The sequence below is a fragment of the Giraffa tippelskirchi genome, chromosome 1 (assembly GCF_054371585.1).
Source record: "Giraffa tippelskirchi isolate mGirTip1 chromosome 1, T2T-mGirTip1v1.2.pri, whole genome shotgun sequence".
Lineage (NCBI taxonomy): Eukaryota > Metazoa > Chordata > Mammalia > Artiodactyla > Giraffidae > Giraffa > Giraffa tippelskirchi.
The window spans coordinates 106,071,164-106,095,535 of NC_137275.1; positions in this window are offsets into that span (position 1 = coordinate 106,071,164).

Sequence of the window (24,372 nt, forward strand, 5' to 3'; positions counted from 1 at the left end):
GGTGCACGTGTATGCCTAGGGCTCCCACACTGCCCAGAACATACATCAAGGTTCCCTCCACACAGCTCTTTCCTCACGTTAGCTCTGCAGTAAAGAGCTCACGAAACTAGGCCTTTCTTGGCTCGGGAAGTGAGGACCTGTTTGCAGGCCTCTTCTACTGGCGTCTGCAGAGCCCAACAATGGCTGTGCGAGGGAGGCCTAAAAACACAGTCTGTGGGTCTGCCTTTCCTCCCTCCAAGGAAGACCGCCTGCTTTGCCGCCTTCAAGCTGAAAGTCACATTGTCCTGGGAAGTGCTGCCTGGGAAGTCAGTTTGCAGGGGCAATGGCCGCTGGGTGCACGTGTATGCCTAGGGCTCTCACACTGCCCAGAACATCAAGGCTCCCTCCACACAGCCCTTCCGTCACGTTTGCTCAGCATGAGAGAGCTCGCGAAAGTAGGCCTTTTTTGGCTCGGGAAGTGAGGACCTGTTTGCAGGCCTCTTGTACGGGCGTCTGCAGGGCACCACGCTTGCTGTGCGAGCGAAGCCTAAAAACCCAATCTCTGGGGCTGCCTTTCCTCCCTCCAAGGAAGACAGCCTGCTCGGCCGCCTTGAAGCTGACAGTCACATTGGGCTGGGAAGTGCTACCTGGGAAGTCAGTTTGCAGGGCCCATCGCCGCTGGCTGCACGTTTACAGCTAGGCTTCCCACACTGCCCGAGAACATCAAGGCTCCCTCCACACAGCTCTTCCATCACGTTAGCTCTGCAGGAGAGAGCTCGCGAAACTAGGCCTTTCCTGGCTCGGGAAGTGAGGACCTGTTTGCAGGACTCTTGTACGGAGGTCTGCAGAGCCCCGCACTTGCTGTGCGAGGGAGGCATAAAAACACAGTCTCTGGGGCTGCCTTTCCTCCCTCCAAGGAAGAGAGCCTACCCGGTCACCTTCTGGCTGAAAGTCACATCGGGCTTGGAAGTGCTATTTGGGAAGACTGTTTTCAGGGGCAATGGCCGCTGGGTGCACGTGTATGCCTAGGGCTCCCACACTGCCCAGAACATCAAGGTTCCCTCCACACAGCTCTTCCGTCACGTTAGCTCTGCAGGAGAGAGATCGCGAAACTAGGCCTTTCTTGGCTCGGGAAGTGAGGACCTGTTTGCCGGCCTCTTGTACTGGTGTCTGCTGAGCCCCACGCTTGCTGTGCGAGGGAGGCCTAAAAACCCAATCTCTGGGGCTGCCTTTTCTGCGTCCAAGGAAGAGAGCCTGCTCGGCCGCCTTCAAGCTGACAGTCACATTGGTTTGAGAAGTGCTAGTTGGGAAGTCAGTTTTCAGGGCCAATGGCCGCTGGGTGCCCCTGTATGCCTAGGGCTCCCATACTGCCAAGAACCTCAAGGTTCCCTCCACACAGCTCTTCCCTTACGTTAGCTCTGCAGTAAGGAGCTCACGAAACTAGGCCTTTCTTGGCTCGGGAAGTGAGGACCTGTTTGCAGTCCACTTGTACTGGAGTCTGCAGAGCCCAACCCTTGCTGTGAGAAGGAGGCCTAAAAACACCGTCTGTGGGTCTGCCTTTCCTCCCTCCAAGGAAGACCGCCTGCTTGGCCGCCTTCAAGCTGAAAGGCACATCGGACTGGGAAGTGCTAGTTGGGAAGTCTGTTTTCAAGGCCAATGGCCGCTGGGTGCACGTGTATGCCTAGGGCTCCCACACTGCCCAGAACATCAAGGTTCCCTCCACACAGCTCTTCCCTCACGTTAGCTCTGCAGTAAAGAGCTCACGAAACTAGGCCTTTCTTGGCTCGGGAGGTGAGGACCTGTTTGCAGTCCACTTGTACTGGAGTCTGCAGAGCCCAACACTTGCTGTGCGAAGGAGGCCTAAAAACACTGTCTGTGGGTCTGCCTTTCCTCCCTCCGAGGAAGACCGCCTGCTCGGCCGCCTTCAAGCTGCAAGTCACATTGTGCTGGGAAGTGCTACCTGGGAAGTCAATTTTCAGGGGCCATGGCTGCTGGCTGCACGATTACAGCTAGGCCTCCCACACTGCCCGGGAACATCAAGGCTCCCTCCACAAAGCTCTTCCGTCACGTTAGCTCTGCAGGAGAGAGCTCGCGAGACTAGGCCTTTCCTGGCTCGGGAAGTGAGGACCTGCTCGCAGCAGTATGGGTCGGGCCTCTCAAGAGCCCCACGTTGCCTGCGTACTGGGGGCATGAAAACGCTCTCTCAGGGGCTGCCTTTCCTCCCTCCAAGGAAGAGAGCCTACCCGGCCGCCTTCTGGCTGAAAGTCACATCGGGCTAGGAAGTGCTACCTGGGAAGTCAGTTTGCAGGGGCAATGGCCGCTGGGTGCACGTGTATGCCTAGGGCTCCCACACTGTCCAGATCATACATCAAGGCTCCCTCCACACAGCTCTTCCATCACGTTAGCTCTGCAGGAGAGAGCTCGCGAAACTAGGCCTTTCCTGGCTCGGGAAGTGAGGACCTGTTTGCAGGACTCTTGTACGGACGTCTGCAGAGCCCCGCACTTGCTGTGCGAGGGAGGCCTAAAAACACCGTCTGTGGGTCTGCCTTTCCTCCCTCCAAGGAAGACCGCCTGCTTGGCCGCCTTCAAGCTGAAAGGCACATCGGACTGGGAAGTGCTAGTTGGGAAGTCTGTTTTCAAGGCCAATGGCCGCTGGGTGCACGTGTATGCCTAGGGCTCCCACACTGCCCAGAACATCAAGGTTCCCTCCACACAGCTCTTCCCTCACGTTAGCTCTGCAGTAAAGAGCTCACGAAACTAGGCCTTTCTTGGCTCGGGAGGTGAGGACCTGTTTGCAGTCCACTTGTACTGGAGTCTGCAGAGCCCAACCCTTGCTGTGCGAAGGAGGCCTAAAAACACCGTCTGTGGGTCTGCCTTTCCTCCCTCCAAGGAAGATCGCCTGCTTTGCCGCCTTCAAGCTGAAAGTCACATTGTCCTGGGAAGTGCTGCCTGGGAAGTCAGTTTGCAGGGGCAATGGCCGCTGGGTGCACGTGTATGCCTAGGGCTCTCACACTGCCCAGAACATCAAGGCTCCCTCCACACAGCCCTTCCGTCACGTTTGCTCAGCATGAGAGAGCTCGTGAAAGTAGGCCTTTTTTGGCTCGGGAAGTGAGGACCTGTTTGCAGGCCTCTTGTACTGTCATCTGCAGAGCCCCACACTTGCTGTGAGAGGCAGGCATAAAAACACAGTCTCTGGGGCTGCCTTTCCTCCCTCCAAGGAAGAGAGCCTGCTCGGCCACCTTCAAGCTGACAGTCACCTTGGGCTGGGAAGTGCTAGTTGCGAAGTCAGTTTTCACCGGCAATGGCCGCTGGGTGCATGTGTATGCCTATGGCTCCCACACTGCCCAGAACATCAAGGTTCCCTCCACACAGCTCTTCCTTCACGTTAGCTCTGCAGTAAAGAGCTCACGAAACTAGGCCTTTCTTGGCTCGGGAGGTGAGGACCTGTTTGCAGTCCACTTGTACTGGAGTCTGCAGAGCCCAACCCTTGCTGTGCGAAGGAGGCCTAAAAACACCGTCTGTGGGTCTGCCTTTCCTCCCTCCAAGGAAGACCGCCTGCTTGGCCGCCTTCAAGCTGAAAGGCACATCGGACTGGGAAGTGCTAGTTGGGAAGTCAGTTTTCAAGGCCAATGGCCGCTGGGTGCACGTGTATGCCTAGGGCTCCCACACTGCTCAGAACATCAAGGTTCCCTCCACACAGCTCTTCCCTCACGTTAGCTCTGCAGTAAAGAGCTCACGAAACTAGGCCTTTCTTGGCTCGGGAGGTGAGGACCTGTTTGCAGTCCACTTGTACTGGAGTCTGCAGAGCCCAACACTTGCTGTGCGAAGGAGGCCTAAAAACACCGTCTGTGGGTCTGCCTTTCCTCCCTCCGAGGAAGACCGCCTGCTCGGCCGCCTTCAAGCTGCAAGTCACATTGTGCTGGGAAGTGCTACCTGGGAAGTCAATTTTCAGGGGCCATGGCTGCTGGCTGCACGATTACAGCTAGGCCTCCCACACTGCCCGGGAACATCAAGGCTCCCTCCACAAAGCTCTTCCGTCACGTTAGCTCTGCAGGAGAGAGCTCGCGAGACTAGGCCTTTCCTGGCTCGGGAAGTGAGGACCTGCTCGCAGCAGTATGGGTCGGGCCTCTCAAGAGCCCCACGTTGCCTGCGTACTGGGGGCATGAAAACGCTCTCTCAGGGGCTGCCTTTCCTCCCTCCAAGGAAGAGAGCCTACCCGGCCGCCTTCTGGCTGAAAGTCACATCGGGCTAGGAAGTGCTACCTGGGAAGTCAGTTTGCAGGGGCAATGGCCGCTGGGTGCACGTGTATGCCTAGGGCTCCCACACTGCCCAGAACATACATCAAGGTTCCCTCCACACAGCTCTTTCCTCACGTTAGCTCTGCAGTAAAGAGCTCACGAAACTAGGCCTTTCTTGGCTCGGGAAGTGAGGACCTGTTTGCAGGCCTCTTCTACTGGCGTCTGCAGAGCCCAACAATGGCTGTGCGAGGGAGGCCTAAAAACACAGTCTGTGGGTCTGCCTTTGCTCCCTCCAAGGAAGACCGCCTGCTTTGCCGCCTTCAAGCTGAAAGTCACATTGTCCTGGGAAGTGCTGCCTGGGAAGTCAGTTTGCAGGGGCAATGGCCGCTGGGTGCACGTGTATGCCTAGGGCTCTCACACTGCCCAGAACATCAAGGCTCCCTCCACACAGCCCTTCCGTCACGTTTGCTCAGCATGAGAGAGCTCGCGAAAGTAGGCCTTTTTTGGCTCGGGAAGTGAGGACCTGTTTGCAGGCATCTTGTACGGGCGTCTGCAGGGCACCACGCTTGCTGTGCGAGCGAAGCCTAAAAACCCAATCTCTGGGGCTGCCTTTCCTCCCTCCAAGGAAGACAGCCTGCTCGGCCGCCTTGAAGCTGACAGTCACATTGGGCTGGGAAGTGCTACCTGGGAAGTCAGTTTGCAGGGCCCATCGCCGCTGGCTGCACGTTTACAGCTAGGCTTCCCACACTGCCCGAGAACATCAAGGCTCCCTCCACACAGCTCTTCCATCACGTTAGCTCTGCAGGAGAGAGCTCGCGAAACTAGGCCTTTCCTGGCTCGGGAAGTGAGGACCTGTTTGCAGGACTCTTGTACGGAGGTCTGCAGAGCCCCGCACTTGCTGTGCGAGGGAGGCATAAAAACACAGTCTCTGGGGCTGCCTTTCCTCCCTCCAAGGAAGAGAGCCTACCCGGTCACCTTCTGGCTGAAAGTCACATCGGGCTTGGAAGTGCTATTTGGGAAGACTGTTTTCAGGGGCAATGGCCGCTGGGTGCACGTGTATGCCTAGGGCTCCCATACTGCCCAGAACATCAAGGTTCCCTCCACACAGCTCTTCCGTCACGTTAGCTCTGCAGGAGAGAGATCGCGAAACTAGGCCTTTCTTGGCTCGGGAAGTGAGGACCTGTTTGCCGGCCTCTTGTACTGGTGTCTGCTGAGCCCCACGCTTGCTGTGCGAGGGAGGCCTAAAAACCCAATCTCTGGGGCTGCCTTTTCTGCGTCCAAGGAAGAGAGCCTGCTCGGCCGCCTTCAAGCTGACAGTCACATTGGTCTGAGAAGTGCTAGTTGGGAAGTCAGTTTTCAGGGCCAATGGCCGCTGGGTGCCCCTGTATGCCTAGGGCTCCCATACTGCCAAGAACCTCAAGGTTCCCTCCACACAGCTCTTCCCTTACGTTAGCTCTGCAGTAAGGAGCTCACGAAACTAGGCCTTTCTTGGCTCGGGAAGTGAGGACCTGTTTGCAGTCCACTTGTACTGGAGTCTGCAGAGCCCAACCCTTGCTGTGCGAAGGAGGCCTAAAAACACCGTCTGTGGGTCTGCCTTTCCTCCCTCCAAGGAAGACCGCCTGCTTGGCCGCCTTCAAGCTGAAAGGCACATCGGACTGGGAAGTGCTAGTTGGGAAGTCTGTTTTCAAGGCCAATGGCCGCTGGGTGCACGTGTATGCCTAGGGCTCCCACACTGCCCAGAACATCAAGGTTCCCTCCACACAGCTCTTCCCTCACGTTAGCTCTGCAGTAAAGAGCTCACGAAACTAGGCCTTTCTTGGCTCGGGAAGTGAGGACCTGTTTGCAGGCCTCTTCTACTGGCGTCTGCAGAGCCCAACAATGGCTGTGCGAGGGAGGCCTTAAAACACAGTCTGTGGGTCTGCCTTTCCTCCCTCCAAGGAAGACCGCCTGCTTTGCCGCCTTCAAGCTGAAAGTCACATTGTCCTGGGAAGTGCTGCCTGGGAAGTCAGTTTGCAGGGGCAATGGCCGCTGGGTGCACGTGTATGCCTAGGGCTCTCACACTGCCCAGAACATCAAGGCTCCCTCCACACAGCCCTTCCGTCACGTTTGCTCAGCATGAGAGAGCTCGCGAAAGTAGGCCTTTTTTGGCTCGGGAAGTGAGGACCTGTTTGCAGGCCTCTTGTACGGGCGTCTGCAGGGCACCACGCTTGCTGTGCGAGCGAAGCCTAAAAACCCAATCTCTGGGGCTGCCTTTCCTCCCTCCAAGGAAGACAGCCTGCTCGGCCGCCTTGAAGCTGACAGTCACATTGGGCTGGGAAGTGCTACCTGGGAAGTCAGTTTGCAGGGCCCATCGCCGCTGGCTGCACGTTTACAGCTAGGCTTCCCACACTGCCCGAGAACATCAAGGCTCCCTCCACACAGCTCTTCCATCACGTTAGCTCTGCAGGAGAGAGCTCGCGAAACTAGGCCTTTCCTGGCTCGGGAAGTGAGGACCTGTTAGCAGGACTCTTGTACGGAGGTCTGCAGAGCCCCGCACTTGCTGTGCGAGGGAGGCATAAAAACACAGTCTCTGGGGCTGCCTTTCCTCCCTCCAAGGAAGAGAGCCTACCCGGTCACCTTCTGGCTGAAAGTCACATCGGGCTTGGAAGTGCTATTTGGGAAGACTGTTTTCAGGGGCAATGGCCGCTGGGTGCACGTGTATGCCTAGGGCTCCCACACTGCCCAGAACATCAAGGTTCCCTCCACACAGCTCTTCCGTCACGTTAGCTCTGCAGGAGAGAGATCGCGAAACTAGGCCTTTCTTGGCTCGGGAAGTGAGGACCTGTTTGCCGGCCTCTTGTACTGGTGTCTGCTGAGCCCCACGCTTGCTGTGCGAGGGAGGCCTAAAAACCCAATCTCTGGGGCTGCCTTTTCTGCGTCCAAGGAAGAGAGCCTGCTCGGCCGCCTTCAAGCTGACAGTCACATTGGTCTGAGAAGTGCTAGTTGGGAAGTCAGTTTTCAGGGCCAATGGCCGCTGGGTGCCCCTGTATGCCTAGGGCTCCCATACTGCCAAGAACCTCAAGGTTCCCTCCACAGAGCTCTTCCCTTATGTTAGCTCTGCAGTAAGGAGCTCACGAAACTAGGCCTTTCTTGGCTCGGGAAGTGAGGACCTGTTTGCAGTCCACTTGTACTGGAGTCTGCAGAGCCCAACCCTTGCTGTGCGAAGGAGGCCTAAAAACACCGTCTGTGGGTCTGCCTTTCCTCCCTCCAAGGAAGACCGCCTGCTTGGCCGCCTTCAAGCTGAAAGGCACATCGGACTGGGAAGTGCTAGTTGGGAAGTCTGTTTTCAAGGCCAATGGCCGCTGGGTGCACGTGTATGCCTAGGGCTCCCACACTGCCCAGAACATCAAGGTTCCCTCCACACAGCTCTTTCCTCACGTTAGCTCTGCAGTAAAGAGCTCACGAAACTAGGCCTTTCTTGGCTCGGGAAGTGAGGACCTGTTTGCAGGCCTCTTCTACTGGCGTCTGCAGAGCCCAACAATGGCTGTGCGAGGGAGGCCTAAAAACACAGTCTGTGGGTCTGCCTTTCCTCCCTCCAAGGAAGACCGCCTGCTTTGCCGCCTTCAAGCTGAAAGTCACATTGTCCTGGGAAGTGCTGCCTGGGAAGTCAGTTTGCAGGGGCAATGGCCGCTGGGTGCACGTGTATGCCTAGGGCTCTCACACTGCCCAGAACATCAAGGCTCCCTCCACACAGCCCTTCCGTCACGTTTGCTCAGCATGAGAGAGTTCGCGAAAGTAGGCCTTTTTTGGCTCGGGAAGTGAGGACCTGTTTGCAGGCCTCTTGTACGGGCGTCTGCAGGACACCACGCTTGCTGTGCGAGCGAAGCCTAAAAACCCAATCTCTGGGGCTGCCTTTCCTCCCTCCAAGGAAGACAGCCTGCTCGGCCGCCTTGAAGCTGACAGTCACATTGGGCTGGGAAGTGCTACCTGGGAAGTCAGTTTGCAGGGCCCATCGCCGCTGGCTGCACGTTTACAGCTAGGCTTCCCACACTGCCCGAGAACATCAAGGCTCCCTCCACACAGCTCTTCCATCACGTTAGCTCTGCAGGAGAGAGCTCGCGAAACTAGGCCTTTCCTGGCTCGGGAAGTGAGGACCTGTTTGCAGGACTCTTGTACGGAGGTCTGCAGAGCCCCGCACTTGCTGTGCGAGGGAGGCATAAAAACACAGTCTCTGGGGCTGCCTTTCCTCCCTCCAAGGAAGAGAGCCTACCCGGTCACCTTCTGGCTGAAAGTCACATCGGGCTTGGAAGTGCTATTTGGGAAGACTGTTTTCAGGGGCAATGGCCGCTGGGTGCACGTGTATGCCTAGGGCTCCCACACTGCCCAGAACATACATCAAGGTTCCCTCCACACAGCTCTTTCCTCACGTTAGCTCTGCAGTAAAGAGCTCACGAAACTAGGCCTTTCTTGGCTCGGGAAGTGAGGACCTGTTTGCAGGCCTCTTCTACTGGCGTCTGCAGAGCCCAACAATGGCTGTGCGAGGGAGGCCTAAAAACACAGTCTGTGGGTCTGCCTTTCCTCCCTCCAAGGAAGACCGCCTGCTTTGCCGCCTTCAAGCTGAAAGTCACATTGTCCTGGGAAGTGCTGCCTGGGAAGTCAGTTTGCAGGGGCAATGGCCGCTGGGTGCACGTGTATGCCTAGGGCTCTCACACTGCCCAGAACATCAAGGCTCCCTCCACACAGCCCTTCCGTCACGTTTGCTCAGCATGAGAGAGCTCGCGAAAGTAGGCCTTTTTTGGCTCGGGAAGTGAGGACCTGTTTGCAGGCCTCTTGTACGGGCGTCTGCAGGGCACCACGCTTGCTGTGCGAGCGAAGCCTAAAAACCCAATCTCTGGGGCTGCCTTTCCTCCCTCCAAGGAAGACAGCCTGCTCGGCCGCCTTGAAGCTGACAGTCACATTGGGCTGGGAAGTGCTACCTGGGAAGTCAGTTTGCAGGGCCCATCGCCGCTGGCTGCACGTTTACAGCTAGGCTTCCCACACTGCCCGAGAACATCAAGGCTCCCTCCACACAGCTCTTCCATCACGTTAGCTCTGCAGGAGAGAGCTCGCGAAACTAGGCCTTTCCTGGCTCGGGAAGTGAGGACCTGTTTGCAGGACTCTTGTACGGAGGTCTGCAGAGCCCCGCACTTGCTGTGCGAGGGAGGCATAAAAACACAGTCTCTGGGGCTGCCTTTCCTCCCTCCAAGGAAGAGAGCCTACCCGGTCACCTTCTGGCTGAAAGTCACATCGGGCTTGGAAGTGCTATTTGGGAAGACTGTTTTCAGGGGCAATGGCCGCTGGGTGCACGTGTATGCCTAGGGCTCCCACACTGCCCAGAACATACATCAAGGTTCCCTCCACACAGCTCTTTCCTCACGTTAGCTCTGCAGTAAAGAGCTCACGAAACTAGGCCTTTCTTGGCTCGGGAAGTGAGGACCTGTTTGCAGGCCTCTTCTACTGGCGTCTGCAGAGCCCAACAATGGCTGTGCGAGGGAGGCCTAAAAACACAGTCTGTGGGTCTGCCTTTCCTCCCTCCAAGGAAGACCGCCTGCTTTGCCGCCTTCAAGCTGAAAGTCACATTGTCCTGGGAAGTGCTGCCTGGGAAGTCAGTTTGCAGGGGCAATGGCCGCTGGGTGCACGTGTATGCCTAGGGCTCTCACACTGCCCAGAACATCAAGGCTCCCTCCACACAGCCCTTCCGTCACGTTTGCTCAGCATGAGAGAGCTCGCGAAAGTAGGCCTTTTTTGGCTCGGGAAGTGAGGACCTGTTTGCAGGCCTCTTGTACGGGCGTCTGCAGGGCACCACGCTTGCTGTGCGAGCGAAGCCTAAAAACCCAATCTCTGGGGCTGCCTTTCCTCCCTCCAAGGAAGACAGCCTGCTCGGCCGCCTTGAAGCTGACAGTCACATTGGGCTGGGAAGTGCTACCTGGGAAGTCAGTTTGCAGGGCCCATCGCCGCTGGCTGCACGTTTACAGCTAGGCTTCCCACACTGCCCGAGAACATCAAGGCTCCCTCCACACAGCTCTTCCATCACGTTAGCTCTGCAGGAGAGAGCTCGCGAAACTAGGCCTTTCCTGGCTCGGGAAGTGAGGACCTGTTAGCAGGACTCTTGTACGGAGGTCTGCAGAGCCCCGCACTTGCTGTGCGAGGGAGGCATAAAAACACAGTCTCTGGGGCTGCCTTTCCTCCCTCCAAGGAAGAGAGCCTACCCGGTCACCTTCTGGCTGAAAGTCACATCGGGCTTGGAAGTGCTATTTGGGAAGACTGTTTTCAGGGGCAATGGCCGCTGGGTGCACGTGTATGCCTAGGGCTCCCACACTGCCCAGAACATCAAGGTTCCCTCCACACAGCTCTTCCGTCACGTTAGCTCTGCAGGAGAGAGATCGCGAAACTAGGCCTTTCTTGGCTCGGGAAGTGAGGACCTGTTTGCCGGCCTCTTGTACTGGTGTCTGCTGAGCCCCACGCTTGCTGTGCGAGGGAGGCCTAAAAACCCAATCTCTGGGGCTGCCTTTTCTGCGTCCAAGGAAGAGAGCCTGCTCGGCCGCCTTCAAGCTGACAGTCACATTGGTCTGAGAAGTGCTAGTTGGGAAGTCAGTTTTCAGGGCCAATGGCCGCTGGGTGCCCCTGTATGCCTAGGGCTCCCATACTGCCAAGAACCTCAAGGTTCCCTAGACAGAGCTCTTCCCTTATGTTAGCTCTGCAGTAAGGAGCTCACGAAACTAGGCCTTTCTTGGCTCGGGAAGTGAGGACCTGTTTGCAGTCCACTTGTACTGGAGTCTGCAGAGCCCAACCCTTGCTGTGCGAAGGAGGCCTAAAAACACCGTCTGTGGGTCTGCCTTTCCTCCCTCCAAGGAAGACCGCCTGCTTGGCCGCCTTCAAGCTGAAAGGCACATCGGACTGGGAAGTGCTAGTTGGGAAGTCTGTTTTCAAGGCCAATGGCCGCTGGGTGCACGTGTATGCCTAGGGCTCCCACACTGCCCAGAACATCAAGGTTCCCTCCACACAGCTCTTTCCTCACGTTAGCTCTGCAGTAAAGAGCTCACGAAACTAGGCCTTTCTTGGCTCGGGAAGTGAGGACCTGTTTGCAGGCCTCTTCTACTGGCGTCTGCAGAGCCCAACAATGGCTGTGCGAGGGAGGCCTAAAAACACAGTCTGTGGGTCTGCCTTTCCTCCCTCCAAGGAAGACCGCCTGCTTTGCCGCCTTCAAGCTGAAAGTCACATTGTCCTGGGAAGTGCTGCCTGGGAAGTCAGTTTGCAGGGGCAATGGCCGCTGGGTGCACGTGTATGCCTAGGGCTCTCACACTGCCCAGAACATCAAGGCTCCCTCCACACAGCCCTTCCGTCACGTTTGCTCAGCATGAGAGAGCTCGCGAAAGTAGGCCTTTTTTGGCTCGGGAAGTGAGGACCTGTTTGCAGGCCTCTTGTACGGGCGTCTGCAGGACACCACGCTTGCTGTGCGAGCGAAGCCTAAAAACCCAATCTCTGGGGCTGCCTTTCCTCCCTCCAAGGAAGACAGCCTGCTCGGCCGCCTTGAAGCTGACAGTCACATTGGGCTGGGAAGTGCTACCTGGGAAGTCAGTTTGCAGGGCCCATCGCCGCTGGCTGCACGTTTACAGCTAGGCTTCCCACACTGCCCGAGAACATCAAGGCTCCCTCCACACAGCTCTTCCATCACGTTAGCTCTGCAGGAGAGAGCTCGCGAAACTAGGCCTTTCCTGGCTCGGGAAGTGAGGACCTGTTAGCAGGACTCTTGTACGGAGGTCTGCAGAGCCCCGCACTTGCTGTGCGAGGGAGGCATAAAAACACAGTCTCTGGGGCTGCCTTTCCTCCCTCCAAGGAAGAGAGCCTACCCGGTCACCTTCTGGCTGAAAGTCACATCGGGCTTGGAAGTGCTATTTGGGAAGACTGTTTTCAGGGGCAATGGCCGCTGGGTGCACGTGTATGCCTAGGGCTCCCACACTGCCCAGAACATACATCAAGGTTCCCTCCACACAGCTCTTTCCTCACGTTAGCTCTGCAGTAAAGAGCTCACGAAACTAGGCCTTTCTTGGCTCGGGAAGTGAGGACCTGTTTGCAGGCCTCTTCTACTGGCGTCTGCAGAGCCCAACAATGGCTGTGCGAGGGAGGCCTAAAAACACAGTCTGTGGGTCTGCCTTTCCTCCCTCCAAGGAAGACCGCCTGCTTTGCCGCCTTCAAGCTGAAAGTCACATTGTCCTGGGAAGTGCTGCCTGGGAAGTCAGTTTGCAGGGGCAATGGCCGCTGGGTGCACGTGTATGCCTAGGGCTCTCACACTGCCCAGAACATCAAGGCTCCCTCCACACAGCCCTTCCGTCACGTTTGCTCAGCATGAGAGAGCTCGCGAAAGTAGGCCTTTTTTGGCTCGGGAAGTGAGGACCTGTTTGCAGGCCTCTTGTACGGGCGTCTGCAGGGCACCACGCTTGCTGTGCGAGCGAAGCCTAAAAACCCAATCTCTGGGGCTGCCTTTCCTCCCTCCAAGGAAGACAGCCTGCTCGGCCGCCTTGAAGCTGACAGTCACATTGGGCTGGGAAGTGCTACCTGGGAAGTCAGTTTGCAGGGCCCATCGCCGCTGGCTGCACGTTTACAGCTAGGCTTCCCACACTGCCCGAGAACATCAAGGCTCCCTCCACACAGCTCTTCCATCACGTTAGCTCTGCAGGAGAGAGCTCGCGAAACTAGGCCTTTCCTGGCTCGGGAAGTGAGGACCTGTTTGCAGGACTCTTGTACGGAGGCCTGCAGAGCCCCGCACTTGCTGTGCGAGGGAGGCATAAAAACACAGTCTCTGGGGCTGCCTTTCCTCCCTCCAAGGAAGAGAGCCTACCCGGTCACCTTCTGGCTGAAAGTCACATCGGGCTTGGAAGTGCTATTTGGGAAGACTGTTTTCAGGGGCAATGGCCACTGGGTGCACGTGTATGCCTAGGGCTCCCACACTGCCCAGAACATCAAGGTTCCCTCCACACAGCTCTTCCGTCACGTTAGCTCTGCAGGAGAGAGATCGCGAAACTAGGCCTTTCTTGGCTCGGGAAGTGAGGACCTGTTTGCCGGCCTCTTGTACTGGTGTCTGCTGAGCCCCACGCTTGCTGTGCGAGGGAGGCCTAAAAACCCAATCTCTGGGGCTGCCTTTTCTGCGTCCAAGGAAGAGAGCCTGCTCGGCCGCCTTCAAGCTGACAGTCACATTGGTCTGAGAAGTGCTAGTTGGGAAGTCAGTTTTCAGGGCCAATGGCCGCTGGGTGCCCCTGTATGCCTAGGGCTCCCATACTGCCAAGAACCTCAAGGTTCCCTCCACACAGCTCTTCCCTTACGTTAGCTCTGCAGTAAGGAGCTCACGAAACTAGGCCTTTCTTGGCTCGGGAAGTGAGGACCTGTTTGCAGTCCACTTGTACTGGAGTCTGCAGAGCCCAACCCTTGCTGTGCGAAGGAGGCCTAAAAACACCGTCTGTGGGTCTGCCTTTCCTCCCTCCAAGGAAGACCGCCTGCTTGGCCGCCTTCAAGCTGAAAGGCACATCGGACTGGGAAGTGCTAGTTGGGAAGTCTGTTTTCAAGGCCAATGGCCGCTGGGTGCACGTGTATGCCTAGGGCTCCCACACTGCCCAGAACATCAAGGTTCCCTCCACACAGCTCTTCCCTCACGTTAGCTCTGCAGTAAAGAGCTCACGAAACTAGGCCTTTCTTGGCTCGGGAGGTGAGGACCTGTTTGCAGTCCACTTGTACTGGAGTCTGCAGAGCCCAACACTTGCTGTGCGAAGGAGGCCTAAAAACACCGTCTGTGGGTCTGCCTTTCCTCCCTCCAAGGAAGACCGCCTGCTTGGCCGCCTTCAAGCTGAAAGGCACATCGGACTGGGAAGTGCTAGTTGGGAAGTCTGTTTTCAAGGCCAATGGCCGCTGGGTGCACGTGTATGCCTAGGGCTCTCACACTGCCCAGAACATCAAGGCTCCCTCCACACAGCCCTTCCTTCACGTTTGCTCAGCATGAGAGAGCTCGCGAAAGTAGGCCTTTTTTGGCTCGGGAAGTGAGGACCTGTTTGCAGGCCTCTTGTACTGTCATCTGCAGAGCCCCACACTTGCTGTGCGAGGCAGGCATAAAAACACAGTCTCTGGGGCTGCCTTTCCTCCCTCCAAGGAAGAGAGCCTGCTCGGCCACCTTCAAACTGACAGTCACCTTGGGCTGGGAAGTGCTAGTTGCGAAGTCAGTTTTCACCGGCAATGGCCGCTGGGTGCATGTGTATGCCTATGGCTCCCACACTGCCTAGAACATCAAGGTTCCCTCCACACAGCTCTTCCTTCACGTTAGCTCTGCAGTAAAGAGCTCACGAAACTAGGCCTTTCTTGGCTCGGGAGGTGAGGACCTGTTTGCAGTCCACTTGTACTGGAGTCTGCAGAGCCCAACCCTTGCTGTGCGAAGGAGGCCTAAAAACACCGTCTGTGGGTCTGCCTTTCCTCCGTCCAAGGAAGACCGCCTGCTTGGCCGCCTTCAAGCTGAAAGGCACATCGGACTGGGAAGTGCTAGTTGGGAAGTCAGTTTTCAAGGCCAATGGCCGCTGGGTGCACGTGTATGCCTAGGGCTCCCACACTGCCCAGAACATCAAGGTTCCCTCCACACAGCTCTTCCCTCACGTTAGCTCTGCAGTAAAGAGCTCACGAAACTAGGCCTTTCTTGGCTCGGGAGGTGAGGACCTGTTTGCAGTCCACTTGTACTGGAGTCTGCAGAGCCCAACCCTTGCTGTGCGAAGGAGGCCTAAAAACACCGTCTGTGGGTCTGCCTTTCCTCCCTCCGAGGAAGACCGCCTGCTCGGCCGCCTTCAAGCTGCAAGTCACATTGTGCTGGGAAGTGCTACGTGGGAAGTCAATTTTCAGGGGCCATGGCTGCTGGCTGCACGATTACAGCTAGGCCTCCCACACTGCCCGGGAACATCAAGGCTCCCTCCACAAAGCTCTTCCGTCACGTTAGCTCTGCAGGAGAGAGCTCGCGAGACTAGGCCTTTCCTGGCTCGGGAAGTGAGGACCTGCTCGCAGCAGTATGGGTCGGGCCTCTCAAGAGCCCCACGTTGCCTGCGTACTGGGGGCATGAAAACGCTCTCTCAGGGGCTGCCTTTCCTCCCTCCAAGGAAGAGAGCCTACCCGGCCGCCTTCTGGCTGAAAGTCACATCGGGCTAGGAAGTGCTACCTGGGAAGTCAGTTTGCAGGGGCAATGGCCGCTGGGTGCACGTGTATGCCTAGGGCTCCCACACTGCCCAGAACATACATCAAGGTTCCCTCCACACAGCTCTTTCCTCACGTTAGCTCTGCAGTAAAGAGCTCACGAAACTAGGCCTTTCTTGGCTCGGGAAGTGAGGACCTGTTTGCAGGCCTCTTCTACTGGCGTCTGCAGAGCCCAACAATGGCTGTGCGAGGGAGGCCTAAAAACACAGTCTGTGGGTCTGCCTTTCCTCCCTCCAAGGAAGACCGCCTGCTTTGCCGCCTTCAAGCTGAAAGTCACATTGTCCTGGGAAGTGCTGCCTGGGAAGTCAGTTTGCAGGGGCAATGGCCGCTGGGTGCACGTGTATGCCTAGGGCTCTCACACTGCCCAGAACATCAAGGCTCCCTCCACACAGCCCTTCCGTCACGTTTGCTCAGCATGAGAGAGCTCGCGAAAGTAGGCCTTTTGTGGCTCGGGAAGTGAGGACCTGTTTGCAGGCCTCTTGTACTGTCATCTGCAGAGCCCCACACTTGCTGTGGGAGGCAGGCATAAAAACACAGTCTCTGGGGCTGCCTTTCCTCCCTCCAAGGAAGAGAGCCTGCTCGGCCGCCTTCAAGCTGACAGTCACCTTGGGCTGGGAAGTGCTAGTTGCGAAGTCAGTTTTCACCGGCAATGGCCGCTGGTTGCATGTGTATGCCTATGGCTCCCACACTGCCCAGAACATCAAGGTTCCCTCCACACAGCTGTTCCTTCACGTTAGCTCTGCAGTAAAGAGCTCACGAAACTAGGCCTTTCTTGGCTCGGGAGGTGAGGACCTGTTTGCAGTCCACTTGTACTGGAGTCTGCAGAGCCCAACCCTTGCTGTGCGAAGGAGGCCTAAAAACACCGTCTGTGGGTCTGCCTTTCCTCCCTCCAAGGAAGACCGCCTGCTTGGCCGCCTTCAAGCTGAAAGGCACATCGGACTGGGAAGTGCTAGTTGGGAAGTCAGTTTTCAAGGCCAATGGCCGCTGGGTGCACGTGTATGCCTAGGGCTCCCACACTGCCCAGAACATCAAGGTTCCCTCCACACAGCTCTTCCCTCACGTTAGCTCTGCAGTAAAGAGCTCACGAAACTAGGCCTTTCTTGGCTCGGGAGGTGAGGACCTGTTTGCAGTCCACTTGTACTGGAGTCTGCAGAGCCCAACACTTGCTGTGCGAAGGAGGCCTAAAAACACCGTCTGTGGGTCTGCCTTTCCTCCCTCCGAGGAAGACCGCCTGCCCGGCCGCCTTCAAGCTGCAAGTCACATTGTGCTGGGAAGTGCTACCTGGGAAGTCAATTTTCAGGGGCCATGGCTGCTGGCTGCACGATTACAGCTAGGCCTCCCACACTGCCCGGGAACATCAAGGCTCCCTCCACAAAGCTCTTCCGTCACGTTAGCTCTGCAGGAGAGAGCTCGCGAGACTAGGCCTTTCCTGGCTCGGGAAGTGAGGACCTGCTCGCAGCAGTATGGGTCGGGCCTCTCAAGAGCCCCACGTTGCCTGCGTACTGGGGGCATGAAAACGCTCTCTCAGGGGCTGCCTTTCCTCCCTCCAAGGAAGAGAGCCTACCCGGCCGCCTTCTGGCTGAAAGTCACATCGGGCTAGGAAGTGCTACCTGGGAAGTCAGTTTGCAGGGGCAATGGCCGCTGGGTGCACGTGTATGCCTAGGGCTCCCACACTGCCCAGAACATACATCAAGGTTCCCTCCACACAGCTCTTTCCTCACGTTAGCTCTGCAGTAAAGAGCCTACGAAACTAGGCCTTTCTTGGCTCGGGAAGTGAGGACCTGTTGGCAGGCCTCTTCTACTGGCGTCTGCAGAGCCCAACAATGGCTGTGCGAGGGAGGCCTAAAAACACAGTCTGTGGGTCTGCCTTTCCTCCCTCCAAGGAAGACCGCCTGCTTTGCCGCCTTCAAGCTGAAAGTCACATTGTCCTGGGAAGTGCTGCCTGGGAAGTCAGTTTGCAGGGGCAATGGCCGCTGGGTGCACGTGTATGCCTAGGGCTCTCACACTGCCCAGAACATCAAGGCTCCCTCCACACAGCCCTTCCGTCACGTTTGCTCAGCATGAGAGAGCTCGCGAAAGTAGGCCTTTTTTGGCTCGGGAAGTGAGGACCTGTTTGCAGGCCTCTTGTACGGGCGTCTGCAGGGCACCACGCTTGCTGTGCGAGCGAAGCCTAAAAACCCAATCTCTGGGGCTGCCTTTCCTCCCTCCAAGGAAGACAGCCTGCTCGGCCGCCTTGAAGCTGACAGTCACATTGGGCTGGGAAGTGCTACCTGGGAAGTCAGTTTGCAGGGCCCATCGCCGCTGGCTGCACGTTTACAGCTAGGCTTCCCACACTGCCCGAGAACATCAAGGCTCCCTCCACACAGCTCTTCCATCACGTTAGCTCTGCAGGAGAGAGCTCGCGAAACTAGGCCTTTCCTGGCTCGGGAAGTGAGGACCTGTTTGCAGGACTCTTGTACGGAGGTCTGCAGAGCCCCGCACTTGCTGTGCGAGGGAGGCATAAAAACACAGTCTCTGGGGCTGCCTTTCCTCCCTCCAAGGAAGAGAGCCTACCCGGTCACCTTCTGGCTGAAAGTCACATCGGGCTTGGAAGTGCTATTTGGGAAGACTGTTTTCAGGGGCAATGGCCGCTGGGTGCACGTGTATGCCTAGGGCTCCCACACTGCCCAGAACATACATCAAGGTTCCCTCCACACAGCTCTTTCCTCACGTTAGCTCTGCAGTAAAGAGCTCACGAAACTAGGCCTTTCTTGGCTCGGGAAGTGAGGACCTGTTTGCAGGCCTCTTCTACTGGCGTCTGCAGAGCCCAACAATGGCTGTGCGAGGGAGGCCTAAAAACACAGTCTGTGGGTCTGCCTTTGCTCCCTCCAAGGAAGACCGCCTGCTTTGCCGCCTTCAAGCTGAAAGTCACATTGTCCTGGGAAGTGCTGCCTGGGAAGTCAGTTTGCAGGGGCAATGGCCGCTGGGTGCACGTGTATGCCTAGGGCTCTCACACTGCCCAGAACATCAAGGCTCCCTCCACACAGCCCTTCCGTCACGTTTGCTCAGCATGAGAGAGCTCGCGAAAGTAGGCCTTTTTTGGCTTGGGAAGTGAGGACCTGTTTGCAGGCCTCTTGTACGGGCGTCTGCAGGGCACCACGCTTGCTGTGCGAGCGAAGCCTAAAAACCCAATCTCTGGGGCTGCCTTTCCTCCCTCCAAGGAAGACAGCCTGCTCGGCCGCCTTGAAGCTGACAGTCACATTGGGCTGGGAAGTGCTACCTGGGAAGTCAGTTTGCAGGGCCCATCGCCGCTGGCTGCACGTTTACAGCTAGGCTTCCCACACTGCCCGAGAACATCAAGGCTCCCTCCACACAGCTCTTCCATCACGTTAGCTCTGCAGGAGAGAGCTCGCGAAACTAGGCCTTTCCTGGCTCGGGAAGTGAGGACCTGTTTGCAGGACTCTTGTACGGAGGTCTGCAGAGCCCCGCACTTGCTGTGCGAGGGAGGCATAAAAACACAGTCTCTGGGGCTGCCTTTCCTCCCTCCAAGGAAGAGAGCCTACCCGGTCACCTTCTGGCTGAAAGTCACATCGGGCTTGGAAGTGCTATTTGGGAAGACTGTTTTCAGGGGCAATGGCCGCTGGGTGCACGTGTATGCCTAGGGCTCCCACACTGCCCAGAACATCAAGGTTCCCTCCACACAGCTCTTCCGTCACGTTAGCTCTGCAGGAGAGAGATCGCGAAACTAGGCCTTTCCTGGCTCGGGAAGTGAGGACCTGCTCGCAGCAGTATGGGTCGGGCCTCTCAAGAGCCCCACGTTGCCTGCGTACTGGGGGCATGAAAACGCTCTCTCAGGGGCTGCCTTTCCTCCCTCCAAGGAAGAGAGCCTACCCGGCCGCCTTCTGGCTGAAAGTCACATCGGGCTAGGAAGTGCTACCTGGGAAGTCAGTTTGCAGGGGCAATGGCCGCTGGGTGCACGTGTATGCCTAGGGCTCCCACACTGCCCAGAACATACATCAAGGTTCCCTCCACACAGCTCTTTCCTCACGTTAGCTCTGCAGTAAAGAGCCTACGAAACTAGGCCTTTCTTGGCTCGGGAAGTGAGGACCTGTTTGCAGGCCTCTTCTACTGGCGTCTGCAGAGCCCAGCAATGGCTGTGCGAGGGAGGCCTAAAAACACAGTCTGTGGGTCTGCCTTTCCTCCCTCCAAGGAAGACCGCCTGCTTTGCCGCCTTCAAGCTGAAAGTCACATTGTCCTGGGAAGTGCTGCCTGGGAAGTCAGTTTGCAGGGGCAATGGCCGCTGGGTGCACGTGTATGCCTAGGGCTCTCACACTGCCCAGAACATCAAGGCTCCCTCCACACAGCCCTTCCGTCACGTTTGCTCAGCATGAGAGAGCTCGCGAAAGTAGGCCTTTTTTGGCTCGGGAAGTGAGGACCTGTTTGCAGGCCTCTTGTACGGGCGTCTGCAGGGCACCACGCTTGCTGTGCGAGCGAAGCCTAAAAACCCAATCTCTGGGGCTGCCTTTCCTCCCTCCAAGGAAGACAGCCTGCTCGGCCGCCTTGAAGCTGACAGTCACATTGGGCTGGGAAGTGCTACCTGGGAAGTCAGTTTGCAGGGCCCATCGCCGCTGGCTGCACGTTTACAGCTAGGCTTCCCACACTGCCCGAGAACATCAAGGCTCCCTCCACACAGCTCTTCCATCACGTTAGCTCTGCAGGAGAGAGCTCGCGAAACTAGGCCTTTCCTGGCTCGGGAAGTGAGGACCTGTTTGCAGGACTCTTGTACGGAGGCCTGCAGAGCCCCGCACTTGCTGTGCGAGGGAGGCATAAAAACACAGTCTCTGGGGCTGCCTTTCCTCCCTCCAAGGAAGAGAGCCTACCCGGTCACCTTCTGGCTGAAAGTCACATCGGGCTTGGAAGTGCTATTTGGGAAGACTGTTTTCAGGGGCAATGGCCACTGGGTGCACGTGTATGCCTAGGGCTCCCACACTGCCCAGAACATCAAGGTTCCCTCCACACAGCTCTTCCGTCACGTTAGCTCTGCAGGAGAGAGATCGCGAAACTAGGCCTTTCTTGGCTCGGGAAGTGAGGACCTGTTTGCCGGCCTCTTGTACTGGTGTCTGCTGAGCCCCACGCTTGCTGTGCGAGGGAGGCCTAAAAACCCAATCTCTGGGGCTGCCTTTTCTGCGTCCAAGGAAGAGAGCCTGCTCGGCCGCCTTCAAGCTGACAGTCACATTGGTCTGAGAAGTGCTAGTTGGGAAGTCAGTTTTCAGGGCCAATGGCCGCTGGGTGCCCCTGTATGCCTAGGGCTCCCATACTGCCAAGAACCTCAAGGTTCCCTCCACACAGCTCTTCCCTTACGTTAGCTCTGCAGTAAGGAGCTCACGAAACTAGGCCTTTCTTGGCTCGGGAAGTGAGGACCTGTTTGCAGTCCACTTGTACTGGAGTCTGCAGAGCCCAACCCTTGCTGTGCGAAGGAGGCCTAAAAACACCGTCTGTGGGTCTGCCTTTCCTCCCTCCAAGGAAGACCGCCTGCTTGGCCGCCTTCAAGCTGAAAGGCACATCGGACTGGGAAGTGCTAGTTGGGAAGTCTGTTTTCAAGGCCAATGGCCGCTGGGTGCACGTGTATGCCTAGGGCTCCCACACTGCCCAGAACATCAAGGTTCCCTCCACACAGCTCTTCCCTCACGTTAGCTCTGCAGTAAAGAGCTCACGAAACTAGGCCTTTCTTGGCTCGGGAGGTGAGGACCTGTTTGCAGTCCACTTGTACTGGAGTCTGCAGAGCCCAACACTTGCTGTGCGAAGGAGGCCTAAAAACACCGTCTGTGGGTCTGCCTTTCCTCCCTCCAAGGAAGACCGCCTGCTTGGCCGCCTTCAAGCTGAAAGGCACATCGGACTGGGAAGTGCTAGTTGGGAAGTCTGTTTTCAAGGCCAATGGCCGCTGGGTGCACGTGTATGCCTAGGGCTCTCACACTGCCCAGAACATCAAGGCTCCCTCCACACAGCCCTTCCTTCACGTTTGCTCAGCATGAGAGAGCTCGCGAAAGTAGGCCTTTTTTGGCTCGGGAAGTGAGGACCTGTTTGCAGGCCTCTTGTACTGTCATCTGCAGAGCCCCACACTTGCTGTGCGAGGCAGGCATAAAAACACAGTCTCTGGGGCTGCCTTTCCTCCCTCCAAGGAAGAGAGCCTGCTCGGCCACCTTCAAACTGACAGTCACCTTGGGCTGGGAAGTGCTAGTTGCGAAGTCAGTTTTCACCGGCAATGGCCGCTGGGTGCATGTGTATGCCTATGGCTCCCACACTGCCTAGAACATCAAGGTTCCCTCCACACAGCTCTTCCTTCACGTTAGCTCTGCAGTAAAGAGCTCACGAAACTAGGCCTTTCTTGGCTCGGGAGGTGAGGACCTGTTTGCAGTCCACTTGTACTGGAGTCTGCAGAGCCCAACCCTTGCTGTGCGAAGGAGGCCTAAAAACACCGTCTGTGGGTCTGCCTTTCCTCCGTCCAAGGAAGACTGCCTGCTTGGCCGCCTTCAAGCTGAAAGGCACATCGGACTGGGAAGTGCTAGTTGGGAAGTCAGTTTTCAAGGCCAATGGCCGCTGGGTGCACGTGTATGCCTAGGGCTCCCACACTGCCCAGAACATCAAGGTTCCCTCCACACAGCTCTTCCCTCACGTTAGCTCTGCAGTAAAGAGCTCACGAAACTAGGCCTTTCTTGGCTCGGGAGGTGAGGACCTGTTTGCAGTCCACTTGTACTGGAGTCTGCAGAGCCCAACCCTTGCTGTGCGAAGGAGGCCTAAAAACACCGTCTGTGGGTCTGCCTTTCCTCCCTCCGAGGAAGACCGCCTGCTCGGCCGCCTTCAAGCTGCAAGTCACATTGTGCTGGGAAGTGCTACGTGGGAAGTCAATTTTCAGGGGCCATGGCTGCTGGCTGCACGATTACAGCTAGGCCTCCCACACTGCCCGGGAACATCAAGGCTCCCTCCACAAAGCTCTTCCGTCACGTTAGCTCTGCAGGAGAGAGCTCGCGAGACTAGGCCTTTCCTGGCTCGGGAAGTGAGGACCTGCTCGCAGCAGTATGGGTCGGGCCTCTCAAGAGCCCCACGTTGCCTGCGTACTGGGGGCATGAAAACGCTCTCTCAGGGGCTGCCTTTCCTCCCTCCAAGGAAGAGAGCCTACCCGGCCGCCTTCTGGCTGAAAGTCACATCGGGCTAGGAAGTGCTACCTGGGAAGTCAGTTTGCAGGGGCAATGGCCGCTGGGTGCACGTGTATGCCTAGGGCTCCCACACTGCCCAGAACATACATCAAGGTTCCCTCCACACAGCTCTTTCCTCACGTTAGCTCTGCAGTAAAGAGCTCACGAAACTAGGCCTTTCTTGGCTCGGGAAGTGAGGACCTGTTTGCAGGCCTCTTCTACTGGCGTCTGCAGAGCCCAACAATGGCTGTGCGAGGGAGGCCTAAAAACACAGTCTGTGGGTCTGCCTTTCCTCCCTCCAAGGAAGACCGCCTGCTTTGCCGCCTTCAAGCTGAAAGTCACATTGTCCTGGGAAGTGCTGCCTGGGAAGTCAGTTTGCAGGGGCAATGGCCGCTGGGTGCACGTGTATGCCTAGGGCTCTCACACTGCCCAGAACATCAAGGCTCCCTCCACACAGCCCTTCCGTCACGTTTGCTCAGCATGAGAGAGCTCGCGAAAGTAGGCCTTTTGTGGCTCGGGAAGTGAGGACCTGTTTGCAGGCCTCTTGTACTGTCATCTGCAGAGCCCCACACTTGCTGTGGGAGGCAGGCATAAAAACACAGTCTCTGGGGCTGCCTTTCCTCCCTCCAAGGAAGAGAGCCTGCTCGGCCGCCTTCAAGCTGACAGTCACCTTGGGCTGGGAAGTGCTAGTTGCGAAGTCAGTTTTCACCGGCAATGGCCGCTGGTTGCATGTGTATGCCTATGGCTCCCACACTGCCCAGAACATCAAGGTTCCCTCCACACAGCTGTTCCTTCACGTTAGCTCTGCAGTAAAGAGCTCACGAAACTAGGCCTTTCTTGGCTCGGGAGGTGAGGACCTGTTTGCAGTCCACTTGTACTGGAGTCTGCAGAGCCCAACCCTTGCTGTGCGAAGGAGGCCTAAAAACACCGTCTGTGGGTCTGCCTTTCCTCCCTCCAAGGAAGACCGCCTGCTTGGCCGCCTTCAAGCTGAAAGGCACATCGGACTGGGAAGTGCTAGTTGGGAAGTCAGTTTTCAAGGCCAATGGCCGCTGGGTGCACGTGTATGCCTAGGGCTCCCACACTGCCCAGAACATCAAGGTTCCCTCCACACAGCTCTTCCCTCACGTTAGCTCTGCAGTAAAGAGCTCACGAAACTAGGCCTTTCTTGGCTCGGGAGGTGAGGACCTGTTTGCAGTCCACTTGTACTGGAGTCTGCAGAGCCCAACACTTGCTGTGCGAAGGAGGCCTAAAAACACCGTCTGTGGGTCTGCCTTTCCTCCCTCCGAGGAAGACCGCCTGCCCGGCCGCCTTCAAGCTGCAAGTCACATTGTGCTGGGAAGTGCTACCTGGGAAGTCAATTTTCAGGGGCCATGGCTGCTGGCTGCACGATTACAGCTAGGCCTCCCACACTGCCCGGGAACATCAAGGCTCCCTCCACAAAGCTCTTCCGTCACGTTAGCTCTGCAGGAGAGAGCTCGCGAGACTAGGCCTTTCCTGGCTCGGGAAGTGAGGACCTGCTCGCAGCAGTATGGGTCGGGCCTCTCAAGAGCCCCACGTTGCCTGCGTACTGGGGGCATGAAAACGCTCTCTCAGGGGCTGCCTTTCCTCCCTCCAAGGAAGAGAGCCTACCCGGCCGCCTTCTGGCTGAAAGTCACATCGGGCTAGGAAGTGCTACCTGGGAAGTCAGTTTGCAGGGGCAATGGCCGCTGGGTGCACGTGTATGCCTAGGGCTCCCACACTGCCCAGAA